The 19902-nt window shown below is 39.2% G+C and overlaps 1 long non-coding RNA gene across 2 annotated transcripts in view; it reads right to left on the minus strand.

Moving 5' to 3' along the window:
- The window catches only part of LOC149119712 (uncharacterized), a 394158-nt gene that overhangs the window by 19704 nt on the left and 354552 nt on the right, over positions 1–19902 (minus strand). The window contains exon 3 of one of the 2 annotated variants that reach the window (XR_016227619.1): positions 3589–3857. The exons of the other annotated variant lie outside the window; for it this stretch is intronic. This is a non-coding gene — a long non-coding RNA (uncharacterized LOC149119712). Of the gene's footprint in view, positions 1–3588; positions 3858–19902 lie in introns of those variants that run through there. 2 annotated transcript variants of the gene reach the window in all.

Genomic DNA, 19902 nt, shown 5'->3' on the forward strand with positions numbered 1-19902 from the left:
ATCTGTATTATATGAGATGTCAGCTTTTATGCATACCAATTTGAAGCCATAAGAAAGTGATAATAATACATATTTCAGAACAGGACCTATTTTCCAGCAAAACTTTTTAATTGATGCATAATAATTTAACTTAATCTAAGAAGTAGTAGTCCTATCATTTTAAGTACAAATTTATCTTAAGCTATTTTCTAATTGATTTTCTCCTTGCCTAGAAATATTAAATATGTTTGGTTCATAACTAATTTAATTAACAAACCTGTTGTTTTTCAGTCTATTCATCTTGGGAGGGGGTGAAACAGGAAAGGGAATGTTGGCAAGTTAAGAGTCAGTTGCTTTAATGGTTTAATATATGGACATACCATATATATATCTGTATATATATGCATATATATGTATAATATATGTCCATATATTATATATATGTATACATATGTATATATGATGTGTGTGTGTGTGTATATATATATATATATAAACTACCAAGAGTTGTCTGGCTTGAAATGTCCTTATAAAAAGCCACTATTTTGACTAGCTCTTGATTTTCTCTTTAAACAAGAAACAATTCAAGAAGAAGGGGCTCAAGGAGATTGGAAGAGAAATGTATGTTGACAGATGGGTGAGCCTTCCAGTGCTCTGCTGCCAGGTAAAATGAGTCCACTGGAGTTGCGATCCGTTTCTTCTACAGCTGCGAGGTGGCTGGAGGCGCATTTCACTACTTGTTAGTGCAGACCCAGTCCATTTGGAAACTGTCACGGGAAATAACAATTTGACGTTTAATAATTCATTCCTTGCTAAAGCCAATATTTTGGAATGGTATGTGATGCATCCTACATTTAATAGCAAGAGCTTGAGCTATTACTGGCAAGGTCATATACTTTACTGGTTTTTGAGGCTTGGAATTAATAGTAAAAAAATAAAATAAAAGAACAACTCTTAATAAGCACATGACAACACACGGGGAATTTTGTTCCGTTAGTTTTACTAAGAGGAAAAAATATATTCTCTTTAAAAATTAATGTATAACTGCAAACACATGGTTTATGAGATTCTCCTTTCTTAAAAGAGTATACTTAAAAAAAGGTTAATCTTATGTGATGAAGGTGGGTAAAGAGCAAAAAAATAAAATGCTCTTTCTTACCAGTGTTTTATTTTTCTTGTATCAATTCTCAAAGCAGACCTGTGACCTTGGAATTATCCACAATTCACACATCAAGAAAATGAGGCTATAAAAATATTAGTCTGCAAAAAACCAAAAACTAGTGGGTAAATTAATTAGAATTATACCTTTTATTACATCATGCTATTCCCCAAACATTCAAGGTTAAGGGTCATTGGAAAAGTGTCAATGATTTAAAAAGAAGGAAACAAAGGAAAAAAAAAGAGTAATTGTTAGGAAAATGGTGCAGTTTTATCTATGGCGCCATCTACACCCTGATTTACATCCTAGGCCCTGGCCCCTGCCACCACTGCTGAAAGCCAGGTGGCCTCATGGCCCAACCACCCGTGTCAAGCTCCATCTCCATCCTAATGGGATTAGCTGCTCCTGCTTCCCTGCCCGCCCTCTGGCAAAGTTTTAAAAGGATCTGTTCCTCAACAGGTGGCTCTCTCTTGTTCTCTCTCTCTGGCTGTCTCTCTGCTCTCTCTTGGCTTCCCTCTCACTCCTCCCTCCCTCCCTCCCTCTCTCTCTCTCTCTCTCTCAGTGGCTCCTTTGTCTTCTCTCTTCTCTCGTCTCCTCTCTCTCCCTCTCTCTCCTAGCTCTCTTGTCTCGCTCCTCTCCTCTCCTCACTCTTCTCTCCTCGCTCTCTCTCTCTCTCTTACTTTTTCCTTACTCACCCCTTCCCTCCAGCCTACTGGGTTTTCGCAAATAAACCCTTTCCTTTAATCCGGTGTTTGGTGTGTTTTGTGACTATCTTACAGTAATATCACTTGAACCTTTGGAGGAGTGCTGACAATCTACTAATCTACCATTGTGCTTTATTGTTAGTAAAATGGCTCCGTCTTATCTGTGGTGTGATCCATGCCCCAGACACCATCCCAGGCTCTAGACCCCACTGCCATCGCTGGAATCCAGGTGACCAGAGGGCCCAACCACAGGTGTCAGCTCCAGCCCCACCTTAATGGGATTCCCTGTTCCTACTACCCTGCCACCCCCCAACAAAAGTCTAAAAGGACCTGCTTCCCAAACAAGTGCTCGCTCACTCTCTCCAGATCTCTTTCTTCTCTCTCTCTTCTTCACCTCTTCCCTCCCACCTGTTGGATTTCCCTTGTCAATAAACCCTTTCCCTTAAATCCACATTTGGTGGGTTTTGTGGTGGCCTTACATTTATACTACCTAAAAAGAAAAAACCTGAAGAATGCACTCTGTGGCCTGGATTTGTCTACCTTTTCTTCCCTAAAATATTAATTTTAAGCAATATTTAAGGATTCTTATCTGACAAAAGGGTTAAATTAGTTTAGAAAGACTGTGGGTTAAACAAAGTTATACAGTTTTTTTCCAATGTTGAACTTTTAAAGCGTTTAATATGTTAATATGTACTGGTGAAGTTCCAAGAGGTGCTATGGAAACGCAGGTTTTCTAAATGTATCTTTGCACAGAAACCTGTTTTACCAAATTTGTTTCACAGAACACCAGCTTGAGAAATCCTCTTCTGTGCTGTTTCAGTGACTGATGCCCAGTGTGAAGGAAGTGAAGCAGGTTTGCTAAGGGAAAAGGAGCAAGGGCCTAAAATCTTTTGAGTCTGGGAGATGTCTCCCAAAATGGAAATGGACAGGGCACCTGGAATTCCCTGAAACTGTCTGCTTGAAAATGTTGTTCAAAGTTGCCTGCACTTGAAACACCAAGAAATAAAGCACATTTGAGGCCTGGCCACTCAGGAGAGGTGACCAAGTCACAGAGAGAGCTGATGGTGTTATGCAAACATTAACAAACCTGAACGATAACAGCTGTTCACACACCAGCATCAGCATTATGTGGAAACTACATAGTTGATCAAATGTCATAATTTGTGCCAGCCTTCCTCCAAACATCTTCCCTTTGTCCTCCCTAAGATATCATACTTTCTGGAATTTTTCCACTAAAGATACATATTCTTTGATTTGAAGTAGATATATATATATATATATTCTTTGAGTTAAGTATTTCCCAAAGACATCCACTTAGAGATGCAAAAATACCCTGCAGAGGAGTAATGTATGAAATCCCTTGCCACAGTTTATCAGAACTTTTCTTCTGCGCTAGAGAAATGGGGTCTCATATGTGGGAGTGTGATAATGGATTTTTGCAGGATGCAAAAGAAAAACTTTTCTTCCTATTTTGACTATTGGCACCAAGCCAGCAAAAACCCAATAAAAACAAATGAAAAAAGTCTCCCTAAGCTCGTTATTTTCCCCCTTCTTTAATAGACAGCAACGCCTATAGATATGGGCAGAAAGTTAGACCAGGGCACTTGACATTCTAGTGTCCTATCCTTTGTAGAGGGAGGCATAAATGAAAGCATTAATGAAAGAGCCATCTTATCATTTAAAATGCCATTGAAATACAAATTTAGAGATACAATTTATTTTAGATTCACTGGATAACTAAAGACTAAAATACGTGGTACTAACTCTAGAGATAATAATATTTTCATGGGAATAAAAAGAGTAGGCTGCAACGATCAGGGAAAATTACTGGAAAAAGCATATGAGCTAAAGTTTCCAAGCACAGAATGAAATACAGAAGTCCTGATTGCTCCTATGGGATCACGCAGAGTTAGTATTTGGTTTCCTCTGTTAGGCCAGTTCCAAGCAATTCATAGTGGTTGCTGGTCACCAAGAGCACAGTGTTGAGAAGGATGCTGAAACTGCTTCCAGGCTTGCTGTAAAAGAGTGGTAAGATCAGTTTAGTGATATCTGCCATGGGCTACAATAACCTTATCTGGCCATAGAAGCAAGAGTTCTCTAAAGCCAAATTTGACCTGATACTGATAAATATAAAAGATCTGAATCAGCCGGCGCCACGGCTCACTAGGCTAATCCTCCGCCTTGTGGCGCCGCACACCGGGTTCTAGTCCCGGTCGGGGCACAGGATTCTGTCCCGGTTGCCCCTCTTCCAGGCCAGCTCTCTGCTGTGGCCAGGGAGTGCAGTGGAGGATGGCCCAAGTGCTTGGGCCCTGCACCCCATGGGAGACCAGGAGAAGCACCTGGCTCCTGCCATCGGATCAGTGTGGTGCGCTGGCCGCAGCGCGCCAGCCGTGGCGGCCATTGGAGGGTGAACCAACGGCAAAGGAAGACCTTTCTCTCTGTCTCTCTCTCTCTCACTGTCCACTCTGCCTGTCAAAAAAAAAAAAAGATCTGAATCAATTCTGGGTGAAGAAATCAACAAAATATATTCTCTATGCCACTATAAAATTATTTTGTCTACATTTATAATTTTTTTAAATAACGAATCTCCATAACCATGTTTCAGCATTACCTCTTTAAACAGATATACACGAACTACCCTATCACATGGAAAACTTTAATTTTGGGTTTAGTTGAGTTCAACCCATGTTTAATGGCTTAAAAAATAATTAACATGGGCTCAGTTTGAAGAATTATGTATGCAGTGAGAATGTTAAAACACAGTCTGCTTAAATGTCTGAGAACTAAAAGGATCTATCTCTATTTGGTGCCAATTTCTGGCTCTACACCAGATGGGCCTACTAATGGCTGTGGTCTTGTGAGTTTTAAGTGGAATTGGAAAAATGGGAAAGTTCTATCTTTATGCTTCCTTTCAATACCCTCAGCATGGCTCTTCTCATAAACACATCTCCTGAAAAAACAGAGGACTCTATGTCCTTTTCAGTATACCTTGGATTTTATGAATCTAAAATTATAGTTAAGTATATTATGTTTGGTGAGCTTTGCTTTTATCTCCAACAAATTGTCATGTTTCTCTTTAAGAGAACACTTTGCATTCTGTTGTCATAGTAACAAAATGTGCTAGTAGGCTGAAAAACTGACATTTCCCCCATGCTTATTATTCATGATGCAGACACCATTTTCTCCATCACCTCCATCAGCACTGGGGGTCTCTCCATTTAAATGTAAATTGGCCATAAAAAGATAAAAGACTCTACTTTTACTGGCCAAGAAAGGTGTCTGTGTTTGCCATTTTTGTTCTTCCTTCTCTACTTCGGATTCAGCACCTCCAGATAGGAGGTGATCTTTAAATGTAGAAGGGACATTTTCCATTGTACCAAAATATAGGACCTTTCTTATGCATGTATTATGCCAAAAGAGAGGAAAAATTATTCTTATGAACAGAGGGAATAACCCTGGCTAACGCTATACACATAAATTTACACTTTTCAAAGTATTTGCACAAATGTCTCTACCAGCTGTCTCTTCTGGACTCTAGACAGGCTCAAAATGCAATGCCTTCTCTACAATCTTCAAAACAAAGGCATACACGACCAGTATGCTTCCGGTTTAAAAATAAAATATTCACACTTCCTTAGGAGGAATGCATAAAAAAAAAGTCATTTTTGTGCAGTTAGGCCTCTGTGAGACCACACAGAAGGTCTGCTTCCCACAAATTTCATACAACCAGTCTTTCCTTAGACAACCTGTTCAGAACACGTTTTCTTCTTTCTAGAATATAGAATCCAATGAAGGCAAACCTTCTGCCTATTCAGCATTTTCATAGTATGAAACCATGGAAGCAAGTACATCAGCGAACTCCTTTTCCTTTGTTCATTTATATTGTTAGATATTTTTAAGTAAAATCTGATTTAATTTTCAGTATTTGTAGAATCAAATGGATAGGACTGAGAATTTGATTTTAACATAAACATATATTTATTGAAAGGCTAAATAAGTAAACTGTATGAACTTGCAAAATGCTTTCGTGAAGGCTCTGGGAAAATTTTTCAAGGCTAGCCCAAATTCCAAGCAATTACAATTTTAAGATGTTTTCCTATCAGTTGCAGAATCGTACAATTTGTCACAAGGTTGTACATAGTGAACAGAAATATCCCTCAATTATCCTGATAATGGTAAAGACTTTCCTAAATTCATTATGTGCTTTCCTGATTTAATTATTCAAGTTCAAAAATTGTTTTTTTCCTTCTTTCTTTGTTTATTGTAATGGCTCTTCATAAGATACTTTTTTTTTTTTTTTTTTTTTTTTTTTTTTTTTTGCCTTTTTTTTTTTTTTTTTTAAACTTTTATTTAATGAATATAAATTTCCAAAGTACGACTTATGGATTACAATGGCTTTCCCCCCATACCGTCCCTCCCACCCACAACCCTCCCCTTTCCCACTCCCCCTCCCCTTCCATTCACATCAAGATTCATTTTCGATTATCTTAATATACAGAAGATCAGCTTAGTATACATTAAGTATGGATTTCAACAGTTTGCTCCCACACAGAAACATAAAGTGAAAAATAATACATGATTTTTTAAAATGATGATGAAATCAGAGCAGACCTATTGTCATGTTTAATCCCAGTGAGAGTCAAGTTGGGAATTGATAATTTCTTTTTTTTTTTTTTTTTTTTTTTACAGAGGATCAGTTTAGTATGCATTAAGTAAGGATTTCAACAGTTTGCACCCCCATAGAAACACAAAGTGAAATATATTGTTTGAGTACTCGTTATAGCATTAAATCTCAATGTACAGCACATTAAGGATAGAGATCCTACATGAGGAGTAAGTGCACAGTGACTCCTGTTGTTGACTTTACCAATTGACACTCCTGTCTATGGCATCAGTAATCTCCCTATGCTCCAGTCATGAGTTTCCAAGCTATGGAAGCCCTCTGAGTTCTCCGATTCTTATCTTGTTTAGACAAGCTCATAGTCAAAGTGGAGGTTCTCTCCTCCCTTCAGAGAAAGGTACCTCCTTCTTTGATGGCCTGTTCTTTCCACTGGGATCTCACTCGCAGAGATCTTTTGCCAGAGTGTCTTGGCTTTCCATGCCTGAAATACTCTCATGAGCTTTTCAGCCAGCTCCGAATGCCTTTAGGGCTGATTCTGAGGCCAGAGTGCTATTTAGGACATCTGCCATTCTATGAGTCTGCTGAGATTCTCACTTCCCATGTTGGATCACTCTCCCCTTTATTTACTCCATCAGTTAGCGTTAGCAGGTACTAGACTTGTCTATGTGCTCCCTTTGACTCCCAGTCCCTTCACCATGACCAACTGTGAACTGAAACTGATCACCTGGAACAGTGAGATGGCATTGGTACATGCCACCTCGATGGGATTGAATTGGAATCCCCTGGTATGCTTCCAACTCCACCACTTGGGGCAAGTCAGCCTGAGCATCTCCCAAATTATACATCTCTTCCCTCTCCCATTCCCACCACCATGTTCAACAGGGATCACATTTCAGTTAATTTTCAACACTTAAGAATAACTGTGCATCAATTACAGATCTAAACCAGTCATATTAAGTAGAACAGACAAAAAAAACTACTAAGAGGGATAATGTATTTAGTTGTTCATTAACAGTCAGGGCTATGCTGATCAAGCAACCATTTCCCATAGTGTCCACCTCACTCCAACAGGTTTCCCTCTTGGTGTTCAGTCAGTCGTCACCGATCAGGGAGAACATATGGTATTTGTCCCTTTGGGACTGGCTTATTTCACTCAGCATGATGTGTTCCAGATTCCTCCATTTTGTTGCAAATGACTGGATTTCGTTGTTTCTTACTGCGGTATAGTATTCTAAAGAGTACATATCCCATAATTTCTTTATCCAGTCTATCGTTGATGGGCATTTAGGTTGGTTCCAGGTCCCAGCTATTGTGAATTGAGCTGCAATAAACATTAGGGTGCAGACCTCTTTTTTCTTTGCCAATTTAAATTCCTTTGGGTAAATTCCAAGGAGTGGGATGGCTGGGTCGAACGGTAGGGTTATCTTCAGGTTTCTGAGGAATCTCCAGACTGACTTCCATAGTGGCTTGACCAGTTTGCATTCCCACCAACAGTGGGTGAGTGTCCCTTTTTCCCCACATCCTCGCCAGCATCTGTTGTTGGTAGATTTCTGCATGTGAGCCATTCTAACCGGGGTGAGGTGAAACCTCATTGTGGTTTTGATTTGCATTTCCCTGATTGCTAATGACCTTGAACATTTTTTCATGTGCCTGTTGGCCATTTGGATTTCCTCTTTTGAAAAATGTCTATTGAGGTCCTTGGCCCATCTCTTAAGTGGGTTGTTGGTTTTGTTTTTGTGGAGTTTCTTGATCTCTTTGTAGATTCTGGTTATTAACCCTTTGTCTGTTGCATAGTTTGCAAATATTTTTTCCCATTCTGTCGGTTGTCTTTTCACTCTCCTCACTGTTTCTTTTGCAGTACAGAAACTTCTCAATTTGATGCAATCCCAATAGTTGATTTTGGCTTTGACTGCCTGTGCCTCCCGGGTCTTTTCCAGAAATTCTTTGCCTGTGCCAATATCTTGAAGGGTTTCTCCAATGTTCTCTAGTAACTTGATGGTGTCAGGTCGTAGATTTAGGTCTTTAATCCATGTGGAGTGGATTTTTGTGTAAGGTGTAAGGTAGGGGTCTTGCTTCATGATTCTGCATGTGGAAATCCAATTTTCCCAGCACCATTTATTGAATAGACTGTCCTTGCTCCAGGAATTAGTTTTAGATCCTTGATCAAATATAAGTTGGCTGTAGATGTTTGGGTTGATTTCTGGTGTTTCAATTCTGTTCCATTGGTCTATCCATCTGTTTCTGTACCAGTACCATGCTGTTTTAATTACAACTGCCCTGTAGTATGTCCTGAAATCTGGTATTGTGATGCCTCCGGCTTTGTTTTTGTTGTACAAGATTGCTTTAGCTATTCGAGGTCTCTTGTGCCTCCATATAAATTTCAGCACCATTTTTTCCAGATCTGAGAAGAAGGTCTTCGGTATCTTGATTGGTATTGCATTGAATCTGTAAATTGCTTTTGGGAGAATGGACATTTTGATGATGTTTATTCTTCCAATCCATGAGCATGGAAGATTTTTCCATTTCTTGGTATCCTCTTCTATTTCTTTCTTTAAGGTTTTGTAATTTTCATCGTAGAGATCTTTAACGTCTTTGGTTAAGTTTATTCCAAGGTATTTGATTGTTTTTGTAGCTATTGTGAATGGGATTGATCTTAGAAGTTCTTCCTCAGATACTTTTTAAGAGGTCAAAGTTGTGGGTTGTTTTAAGATTTATTTATTATTTGAAAGACAGTTACACACACACACACACACACACACACACACACCAGGCTAGGACATGTTGAAACCAGGAGTCAGGATCTAGGAGATTCATCTGGATCTCCTATGTGGGTAGCAGGGGTCCAAACCCTGGGCCATTTATCACTGATTTTCCTAGGCCATTAACAGGGAACTGGATCAGAAGTGGAGCAGCAGGGACACGAAGAGGTACCAATATGGAATGCTGGCATTGCAGGTGGCATCTTTTTTTTTAACTTTTATTTAATGAATATAAATTTCCAAAGTACGATTTATGGATTACAATGGCTTCCCCCACATACCATCCCTCCCACCCACTACCCTCCCCTTTCCCACTCCCTCTCCCCTTCCATTCACATCAAGATTCATTTTCGATTATCTTAATATACAGAAGATCAGCTTAGTATACATTAAGTAAGGATTTCAACAGTTTGCTCCCACACAGAAACATAAAGTGAAAAATAATAGATGATTTTTTTTAAATGATGATGAAATCAGATCAGACCTATTGTCATGTTTAATCCCAGTGAGAGTCAAGTTGGGAGTTGATAATTTCTTTTTTTTTTTTTACAGAGGATCAGTTTAGTATACATTAAGTAAAGATTTCAACAGTTTGCACCCCCATAGAAACACAAAGTGAAATATATTGTTTGAGTACTCGTTATAGCATTAAATCTCAATACACAGCACATTAAGGACAAGATCCTACATGAGGAGTAAGTGCACAGTGACTCCTGTTGTTGACTTAACAAATTGACACTCCTGTCTATGGCATCAGTAGTCTCCCTATGCTCCAGTCATGAGTTTCCAAGCCTATGGAAACCCTCTGAGTTCTCCGATTCTTATCTTGTTTAGACAAGGTCATAGTCAAAGTGGAGGTTCTCTCCTCCCTTCAGAGAAAGGTACCTCCTTCTTTGAAGACCTGTTCTTTCCACTGGGATCTCACTCGCAGAGATCTTTTGCCACAGTGTCTTGGCTTTCCATGCCTGAAATACTCTCATGGGCTTTTCAGCCAGATCAGAATGCCTTTAGGGCTGATTCTGAGGCCAGAGTGCTATTTAGGACATCTGCCATTCTATGAGTCTGTTGAGTATCTCACTTCCCATGTTGGATCACTCTCCCCTTTATTTATTCCATCGGTTAGTGTTAGCAGGTACTAGACTTGTTTATGTGCTCCCTTTGACTCTTAGTCCTTTCATTATGATCAATTGTGAACTGAAATTGATCACTTGGACTAGTGAGATGGCATTGGTACATGCCACCTTGATGGGATTGAATTGGAATCCCCTGGTATGTTTCTAACTCTACCATTTGGGGCAAGTCAGCTTGAGCATGTCCCAAATTATACATCTCTTTCCTCTCTTATTCCCACTCTTATGTTTAACAGGGATCACATTTCAGTTAATTTTTAACACTTAAGAATAACTGTGTATTAATTACAGAATTAAACCAGTCATACAAAGTAGAACAGACAAAAAAAAACTACTGAGAGGGATAATGTATTAAGTTGTTCATTAACAGTCAGGGCTATGCTGATCAAGTCACTGTTTCCCATAGTGTCCATTTCACTTCAGGAGGTTTCCTTTTTGGTGTTCAGTCAGTTGCCACCGATCAGGGAGAACATATGGTATTTGTCCCTTTGGGACTGGCTTATTTCACTCAGCATGATGTGTTCCAGATTCCTCCATTTTGTTGCAAATGGCTGGATTTCGTTGTTTCTTACTGCGGTATAGTATTCTAAAGAGTACATATCCCATAATTTCTTTATCCAGTCTACCGTTGATGGGCATTTAGGTTGGTTCCAGGTCTTAGCTATTGTGAATTGAGCTGCAATAAACATTAGGCTGCAGACCGCTTTTTTGTTTGCCAATTTAAACTCCTTTGGGTAAATTCCAAGGAGTGGGATGGCTGGGTCGAATGGTAGGGTTATCTTCAGGTTTCTGAGGAATCTCCAGACTGACTTCCATAGTGGCTTGACCAGTTTGCATTCCCACCAACAGTGGGTGAGTGTCCCTTTTTCCCCACATCCTCGCCAGCATCTGTTGTTGGTAGATTTCTGCATGTGAGGCATTCTAACCGGGGTGAGGTGAAACCTCATTGTGGTTTTGATTTGCATTTCCCTGATTGCTAATGACCTTGAACATTTTTTCATGTGCCTGTTGGCCATTTGGATTTCCTCTTTTGAAAAATGTCTATTGAGGTCCTTGGCCCATCTCTTAAGTGGGTTGTTGGTTTTGTTTTTGTGGAGTTTCTTGATCTCTTTGTAGATTCTGGTTATTAACCCTTTATCTGTTGCATAGTTTGCACATATTTTTTCCCATTCTGTCGGTTGTCTCTTCACTCTCCTGACTGTTTCTTTTGCAGTACAGAAACTTCTCAATTTGATGCAATCCCAATAGTTGATTTTGGCTTTGACTGCCTGTGCCTCCCGGGTCTTTTCCAGAAACTCTTTGCCTGTGCCAATATCTTGAAGGGTTTCTCCAATGTTCTCTAGTAACTTGATGGTGTCAGGTCGTAGATTTAGGTCTTTAATCCATGTTGAGTGGATTTTTGTGTAAGGTGTAAGGTAGGGGTCTTGCTTCATGATTCTGCACGTGGAAATCCAATTTTCCCAGCACCATTTATTGAATAGACTGTCCTTGCTCCAGGAATTAGTTTTAGATCCTTGATCAAATATAAGTTGGCTGTAGATGTTTGGGTTGATTTCTGGTGTTTCAATTCTGTTCCATTGGTCTATCCATCTGTTTCTGTACCAGTACCATGCTGTTTTGATTACAACTGCCCTGTAGTATGTCCTGAAATCTGGTATTGTGATGCTTCTGGCTTTGTTTTTGTTGTACAAGATTGCTTTAGCTATTCGAGGTCTCTTGTGCCTCCATATAAATTTCAGCACCAATTTTTCCAGATCTGAGAAGAAGGTCTTCGGTATCTTGATTGGTATTGCATTGAATTTATAAATTGCTTTTGGGAGAATGGACATTTTGATGATATTGATTCTTCCAATCCATGAGCATGGCAGATTTTTCCATTTCTTGGTATCCTCTTCTACTTCTTTCTTTAAGGTTTTGTAATTTTCATCATAGAGATCTTTAACGTCCTTGGTTAAGTTTATTCCAAGGTATTTGATTGTTTTTGTAGCTATTGTGAATGGGATTGATCTTAGAAGTTCTTCCTCAGCCATGGCATTGTCTGTGTATACAAAGGCTGTTGATTTTTGTGCATTGATTTTATACCCTGCTACTTTGCCAAACTCTTCTATGAGTTCCAATAGTCTCTTAGTAGAGTTTTTTGGGTCCCCTAAATACAGAATCATGTCATCTGCAAAGAGGGATAGTTTGAGTTCTTCCTTCCCAATTTGTATCCCTTTAATTTCTTTTTCTTGCCTAATAGCTCTGGCTAGAACCTCCAGAACTATATTGAATAGCAGTGGTGAGAGTGGACATCCCTGTCTGGTCCCAGATCTCAGTGGAAATGCTTCCAACTTTTCCCCATTCAATAGGATGTTGGCTGTGGGTTTTTCATAGATTGCTTTGATTGTATTGAGGAATGTTCCTTCCAAACCCAGTTTGCTTAGAGTTTTCATCATGAACGGGTGTTGTATTTTATCAAATGATTTCTCGGCATTTATTGAGATAATCATATGCTTTTTCTTCTGCAGTCTGTTAATGTGGTGTATCACATTGATTGTCTTGCGCACATTAAACCATCCTTGCATACCAGGGATAAATCCCACTTGGTCTGGGTGGATGATCTTTCTGATGTGTTGTTGCATTCTATTGGCGAGAATTTTATTGAGGATTTTTGCATCTATGTTCATCAGGGATATTGGTCTGTAATTCTCTTTCAGTGCTGCATCTTTCTCTGGCTTAGGGATTAAGGTGATGCTGGCTTCATAGAAAGAATTTGGGAGGATTCCCTCTTCTTCGATTGTTCTGAATAGTTTGAGAAGAATTGGAGTTAGTTCTTCTTTAAATGTCTGGTAGAATTCAGCAGTGAATCCATCTGGTCCTGGGCTTTTCTTTGTTGGGAGGGCCTTTATTACTGTTTCAATTTCTGTCTCAGTTATGGGTCTGTTTAGGTTTTCAATGTCTTCCTGTTTCAATTTAGGTAAGTTGCATGTGTCCAGGAATCTATCCATTTCTGATAGGTTTCCCTGTTTGCTGGCATACAAGTCCTTGTAGTAATTTCTGATGATTCTTTTTATTTCTGTGGTGTCTGTTGTTATGTTTCCTTTTTCATCTCTGATTTTATTGATTTGGGTCTTTTCTCTTCTTTTTTTAGTTAGTTGGGCCAATGGGGTGTCAATTTTGTTTATTTTTTCAAAAAACCAGCTCCTCGTTTGGCTGATTTTTGGTAATGTTTTTCTTGATTCAATCCTGTTGATTTCTTCTCTGATTTTAATTATTTCTCTTCTCCTACTAGATTTGGGTCTGGTTTGCTGTAGGTTTTCTAGATCCTTTAGGTGAATTGAAAGCTCATCTATTTGGTGCCTTTCCAATTTCTTGATGTAGGCACCTATTGATATAAACTTTCCTCTTAACACTGCTTTTGCTGTGTCCCATAAGTTTTGGTATGTTGTGCTGTTATCCTCATTTACTTCCAGAAAGTTTTTGATTTCTCTTTTGATTTCTTCTATGACCCATTGTTCATTCAGGAGCATGTTGTTCAATCTCCATGTGTTTGCGTATGCTCTAGGGATTCCTGAGTTGCTAATTTCCAACTTCATTCCTTTATGGTCTGAGAAGCTGCATGGTATGATTCTCATTCTTTTGAATTTGCTGAGACTTGCTTTATGGCCTAGTATGTGGTCAATCCTAGAGAAGGTTCCATGTACTGCTGAGAAGAATGTAAACTCTTTAGCTGTAGGATTGAAAGTTCTGTATATATCTGTTAGATCCATTTGGGCTATAGTGTCATTTAAATCTACTGTATCCTTGTTGATCTTCTGTCCTATTGATCTGTCTATTTCTGAGAGTGGAGTATTGAAGTCCCCCAGTACTGTTGTATTGGAGTCTAAGTCTCCCTTTAAGTCCGTTAACAAATCTTTTAGATAAACCGGTGCCCTGTAGTTAGGTGCATATACATTGATAATTGTTATATCTTCCTGTTGAATTGATTCCCTTAATCATTATGTAGTGTCCCTCTTTGTCTCTCTTAACGGTTTTTGTGGTAAAGTTTATGGTGTCTGATATTAAGATGGCTACACCCACTCTTTTTTCATTTCTGTTGGCATGGTATATCTTTTTCCAGCCTTTCACTTTCAGTATGTATGGATCTTTGTTGGAAAGATGTGTTTCTTGTAAGCAGCAAATAGATGGGTTTTGTTCCTTAAACCAATCAGCCAATCGGTGTCTTTTAACTGGACAGTTCAGGCCATTCACGTTCAATGTGACTAATGATAAGTGGTAACTTTGCCCTGCCATTTGCCAAAGATAAGTTCTAATATATGCTTTGAATTCCCTGTGATCTTTTGCTGTGAGCTTTCCTTCCTTGGTTTCCTTCCTTTACCTTCTTTCATATTGATGACCGTGTTTCTGTGTTTCTGTGTGTAACACATCTTTAAGCATCTTTTGCAGGGCTGGACGAGTGGTGACAAATTCTTTCAATTTCTGTTTGCAATGAAAAGTCTTTATTTCACCTTCATTCACAAATGAGAGCTTTGCAGGATATAATATTCTGGGCTGGCAGTTTTTCTCTCTTAGTACCTGGGCTATATCTCGCCATTCCCTCCTAGCTTGTAGAGTTTCTGATGAGAAGTCAGCTATGAGTCTGATTGGAGATCCTCTGAGAGTAATCTGATGTTTCTCTCTTGCACATTTTAGGATCTTTTCTTTATGTTTCACTGTGGAGAGTTTAATTACAACGTGTCGTGGTGAGGATCTCTTTTGGTCGTGTTTATTAGGGGTTCTGTGAGCTTCCTGTACTAGGATTTCTCTGTCCTTCTCCAAACCTGGGAAATTTTCTGCTAATATCTCACTAAAAAGGCCTTCTAATCCTTTCTCCCTCTCCATGCCTTCAGGAACTCCTAGAACCCGAATGTTGGGTTTTTTAATAGTATCCTGAAGATTCCCGACAATATGTTTTAGATTTCTAATTTCCTCTTCTTTTCTTTGGTCTGACTGTATCCTTTCCTGTTCTCTGTCTTCTAAGTCCGATATTCTCTCTTCTGCTTCACCCATTCTGTTTGTAAGGCTCTCTATTGTGTTTTTCATTTGATCTATTGAATTCTTCACTTCAGTCACTATCCCAGTTTACTGTTGTACTAGTTGTTTCGTTTCATTTTGATTCCTCCTTAATATTTCATTTTCACGAGAGAGATTTTCTATCTTGTCCATTAAGGATTTGTGTAGTTCAAGAATTTGTTTTTGAGAACTTCTTAATGTTCTTATCAATTTTTTGAGATCTGCTTCTTGCATTTCTTCTATGTCATCATCCTCATAATCTTGAATTGGGGTGTCTTTTTCATTTGAGGGCTTCATGGTGACTTCCTTGTTTTTATTACCTTGGTTTTTGCGTTTGTTATTTGGCATATTGGAGATATTTGGTTTCTTCACTGTGGTGCTTTTTCTTGTTATACTATGACTCTAGATTAAGTGGACTATCTGTTTTTGATGGAGCCTTAGGGCTTGAGATGGGTGTGGCCTGAGAGCTCTGTTTGGTGTGCCAAAGGTGACACTCCCAGGTTAGGCGTGGTAAACCTCTCTCTCTCTCTCTCTTTCTTTTTTTTATTCAAAAGGGAAGTTATTCTGCACAGCTGAATGAAGTTGGAGGTAGTTAGCAGGCAAATGATATACCCACAGGAGCCAGAGATCAGAAGCTCTTTCCCAAGGACCCCACAGGGAATCTGTTCGGCCCTCAGAGTGGGCTCAAATTCTCCTTCAGTCTCCCACTGGGTTGCCAAAGTTATGGAATTGTAGCGTCTCTGGAGAGTGCTCACATGAATTCCGTGAGTTCTCTCCCCCACCGTCTCTTTTTTCACAGTCTCAGTTCAGTAGCACCACAAATTTACTAGGTCCTAATCTCCTGTTAATTTGCCCCGCCCAGAGTCAGGTTTTTCTGCTAGGCTCAGGGCTGGTGCAGACCTGAGGTCGCTCTGCTTATGACGTATGTCCAAGATGGCGCCTGCTCTTTGTCTTGCTTGCCCTTGAGAGGTGAGCGGAGAGAGAGAAACCCGTGTCTGTACCAGTCACCTTTTTTTTTTTCCTCTCTCTCTCTTCCAGTTAGCCTGGTGAAGTTCCCCCCCCCCCCCGGGGGTCGTTCCCTCTAGTCTCCTCTCTGCACTTGTCTGCCGGTGTCTCAGGCTATTGAGGTTCGGCTCACCTCGCGTTCCCGCGCTGGTGTGTTGAGTCTGCCTCTGGTGTCCCGAACTGTGGGCTCCCACGCTCTCCATGCAGGTCCGCTCCCCTTCCAGTGCAGATGTGTGGACTCGGAGCCCTGGACGTCCCAAGTCTCCCCGCTGTTGTCTGTGTGGCATGCACTCCCCTTTGAGCACTGGCGCGCAGAGCCTGCGGCTTGCACAGCTCGGTCCCGCCGCAGGTGGCATCTTTACCCACTGTGCCACAAAGCCAGCTCCAGAGCTCAAGTTTATACTGGGAGCATAAATCATTACTCCACAATGGCAAGACGGTTTGGTAATATAGTTAAATGCTCAACAATAAATGCAGATACAACTAGGTTTGAATTCTTGCTATTGCAGCTACTAGGTAGGTGATCATAGGAAAGGAAACTTAACATCTCTAGGTTTCAGTATCCTCACCAATGAAATATCTTTTACTAGTATTTCTTTCATTTATATCTGCAAACATTAAATCAGAAAATTCATGTGAATTACTTAGCCCAACATCTGGTACACAGTGTTACTGAATGTTAGCTTATTTTTCATTAATAAAGCAGCAAACATTAAGCATGGATAGCCCCTGGAAAGTTGCCATTTCAGTCAAGGCTTTGATATGAATTTGTTGATATTTGTCTCTTTGATTTAATCAAAATGAGAATGTAGAGATCATGTTTAATGTCATTATAGAGCAAAAAATCATCAAATCTTCCAGCAAATTCTTTTCATCATACTCACAATAGCTTCATAGAATCAAAAGTATGCAAGAACTCTACAGTCACCCAGTTAGCTACTATTCCAGATACATGCAGTAATCCTGGTTTTAAAAAAAATTCAATAAATACAGATTTCTATATTTAAGCAGCTTTTTCTTGGATCTAATTGGAAACCCTCTGGCTAATATTTAAAATACTTCCATTTCTTTCCTCTTTAATAATGAAGAACAATTGATCTCTATGATTGTTTAAATAGTCCTTAGCCCATACAGGGTTTAACAACAGAATTATGGATAACAAATCTGGAAATAGTGTTAGAGATTTGCTTTTTCAAATAATTCACCCTAAAGATATTATTTAAAAAAATTAGAAGGCTGTCATGAGAATTAACATTTTCTATGTTATGAAGACAGTGAATGGCAAGTGGCATAGAACCAAATTTGTCTGGTTTGTAATCCATCATTTTTATCACAAAATCATTCCATGAAGTACTGACTCTATGGTGGACATTGCTAATTATCTTAGTTTGGGTTCTCATTATAGGAGATCCTGAAATAAGAACATGGGTACAGATACCTCATATGAGAAGTCATTCAAAAATGCCTAAACTAGTAAGTGGAGAGACAGGGAAGTTAGAGAATCCAATTTAGTGTGTGCTATTGAGTAAGTTACACCATGAATGACTAGGGCTCAGTACTACTGGAAAGCTTGAGAGAAATCATTTAGAAAATGCCTCAGAATATTTTCCAAAGGACTGGATAGTTGGAGCATTTATCTACTGGTATCTTGTTCTACATTTATTGAGGGTTAGCTTCAAGAACTTAAAATTCCATCACCTCAGTCAATACTTTTGTGTAGATTGAGCAGACTTCCAATGCTTTAGAGATAGTGCTAAGATACAAAAGCAGACAGAGACTACAGGATAATTGAAATGGGATGAACTCTCTGCTAAGGCTATACAGAAATCAGGTAAGCCAACGGATGTAAAGTGGCATAATATAAGGGTCTGCTATGCTCTTTTCAACCAGTAACTAGCTATTTCCCCCTGCAGGGGGAGACCACATTTTTCAGTTGCCATACAATAGAGCAGAGTAATATGAAAATAAAATGTGAGAAGTGATGCTCTGTTACAATTGACCTCAGGCAATTAAAAGCTCTTATACAATTCTCCAGTACCTTTCCCGCCTTTCCATAACAATCATGAAGGGTACCTTGAGATGGTAAGACCAAGGCACTCTAGTTTGTAGAGTCATCGCATGGAAAACAGCTACCTTCAGGACTTACCTGGGATCCATGTGAGACTCTTTCTAAAAAAGCAATAGGCTTTGTTGGGTTAAGTCGCTGATGCTTCTCTTGACCAATATAGGCTGTACCTTCTGTAAGTCATACACTTCAGATATTTCTGAAGTTGTAGGGATGTGCCATCATGAAACAACCCACGCTATCTTTACTGCTCTTCTTGATGATCATCACTATATTTGTCTAGAGGCTAGTCAAGATTAAGGTTGAAATCTCTGCCACTGGTAAAAAAGGAAAGTTTATGTAGAGACTGGATACACATTCTGAACTTCATTACCGTGATATGCTAACCATGAAGAAAATCAGCTTCAATCAAACTATATAGTAACTGATAAAACTATTCCACTGTGGGTGCAAAATGTTTATATCCACAGCAGTAGTTTAACAGAATAAAGAAAACTATTTTAACACTGCTTCATTTCTCTATCCACCAATCCATGCTTTTGATATCACGATAGGCTATGTACATTTGAAGTTACTTAACTTATCAGAACATTTAGCAAGAGTCAAGCTGTTAAAAGTCACTGTTATTCAGATTATGGAGATGCTACAGTTATTAGCCCACTGATTTTCTTTGATATCATTTTTTCTTCTATTGAGAGAAAACATACTTCCACACAGTAAGAACCAAGTCTTCAAGATTTTGTGAAAATATAACCACACAGGAGAGGCCCTACTTCAAACTTCTACATTCATCCCCCTATAAATACCTTTTGTGTTTGCCAAGGGACTTCACTAACTACTGTGATGATTTCTGTTCTTGTTACTACTATGTATGAATCTAAACAAACCTGTGAATCTACTTTCTATTCACAAGCCAGGTTTTTGTTACCTATTTCTACTGTTTTGGACCTGTTTTAAACATTTCTTATTCTTTTCAGCACTGATACTAATACAGCAAGCATACACTATTTCACAAGACAGACACAGGGTCCCCATTGAGCATTTTACTTCCATTGGACACCTGGAGGCTTCCTGCTAGCTGGAGATTGCAACTTGCCCCAGAAGTTTTGGTGAAGAAATTCCAATGCACATTTGCAAATGTCATGCAACAGCATCCCAGAGACCCATGCCAGAAGATAAATGTGCTAGGACACATGTCTTTTTGTGCCATTTACTCTCAGGAATAAATTGGCCCAATTATTTCTGTCCTTAAGCTACATGAGCATGATCATTCCCACTGGGCAAGGTAAAGGAATGATGTTCAAATTTAAGATTTTCTTCAAAATGATTCAGTATATTTGTGCCTAATGGTGACATTTCAGTCATGTTCTTATGCTGTAATTAAATTAACTTTAATTAGTTTCTCCCCAACCTCACTTCCACCCCACCCCAATTCTTCATATAATTGCT

This window comes from Oryctolagus cuniculus, chromosome X, assembly GCF_051225735.1.
Source record: "Oryctolagus cuniculus isolate XC-2025 breed Fujian yellow rabbit chromosome X, ASM5122573v1, whole genome shotgun sequence".
Classification (NCBI taxonomy): Eukaryota; Metazoa; Chordata; class Mammalia; order Lagomorpha; family Leporidae; genus Oryctolagus; species Oryctolagus cuniculus.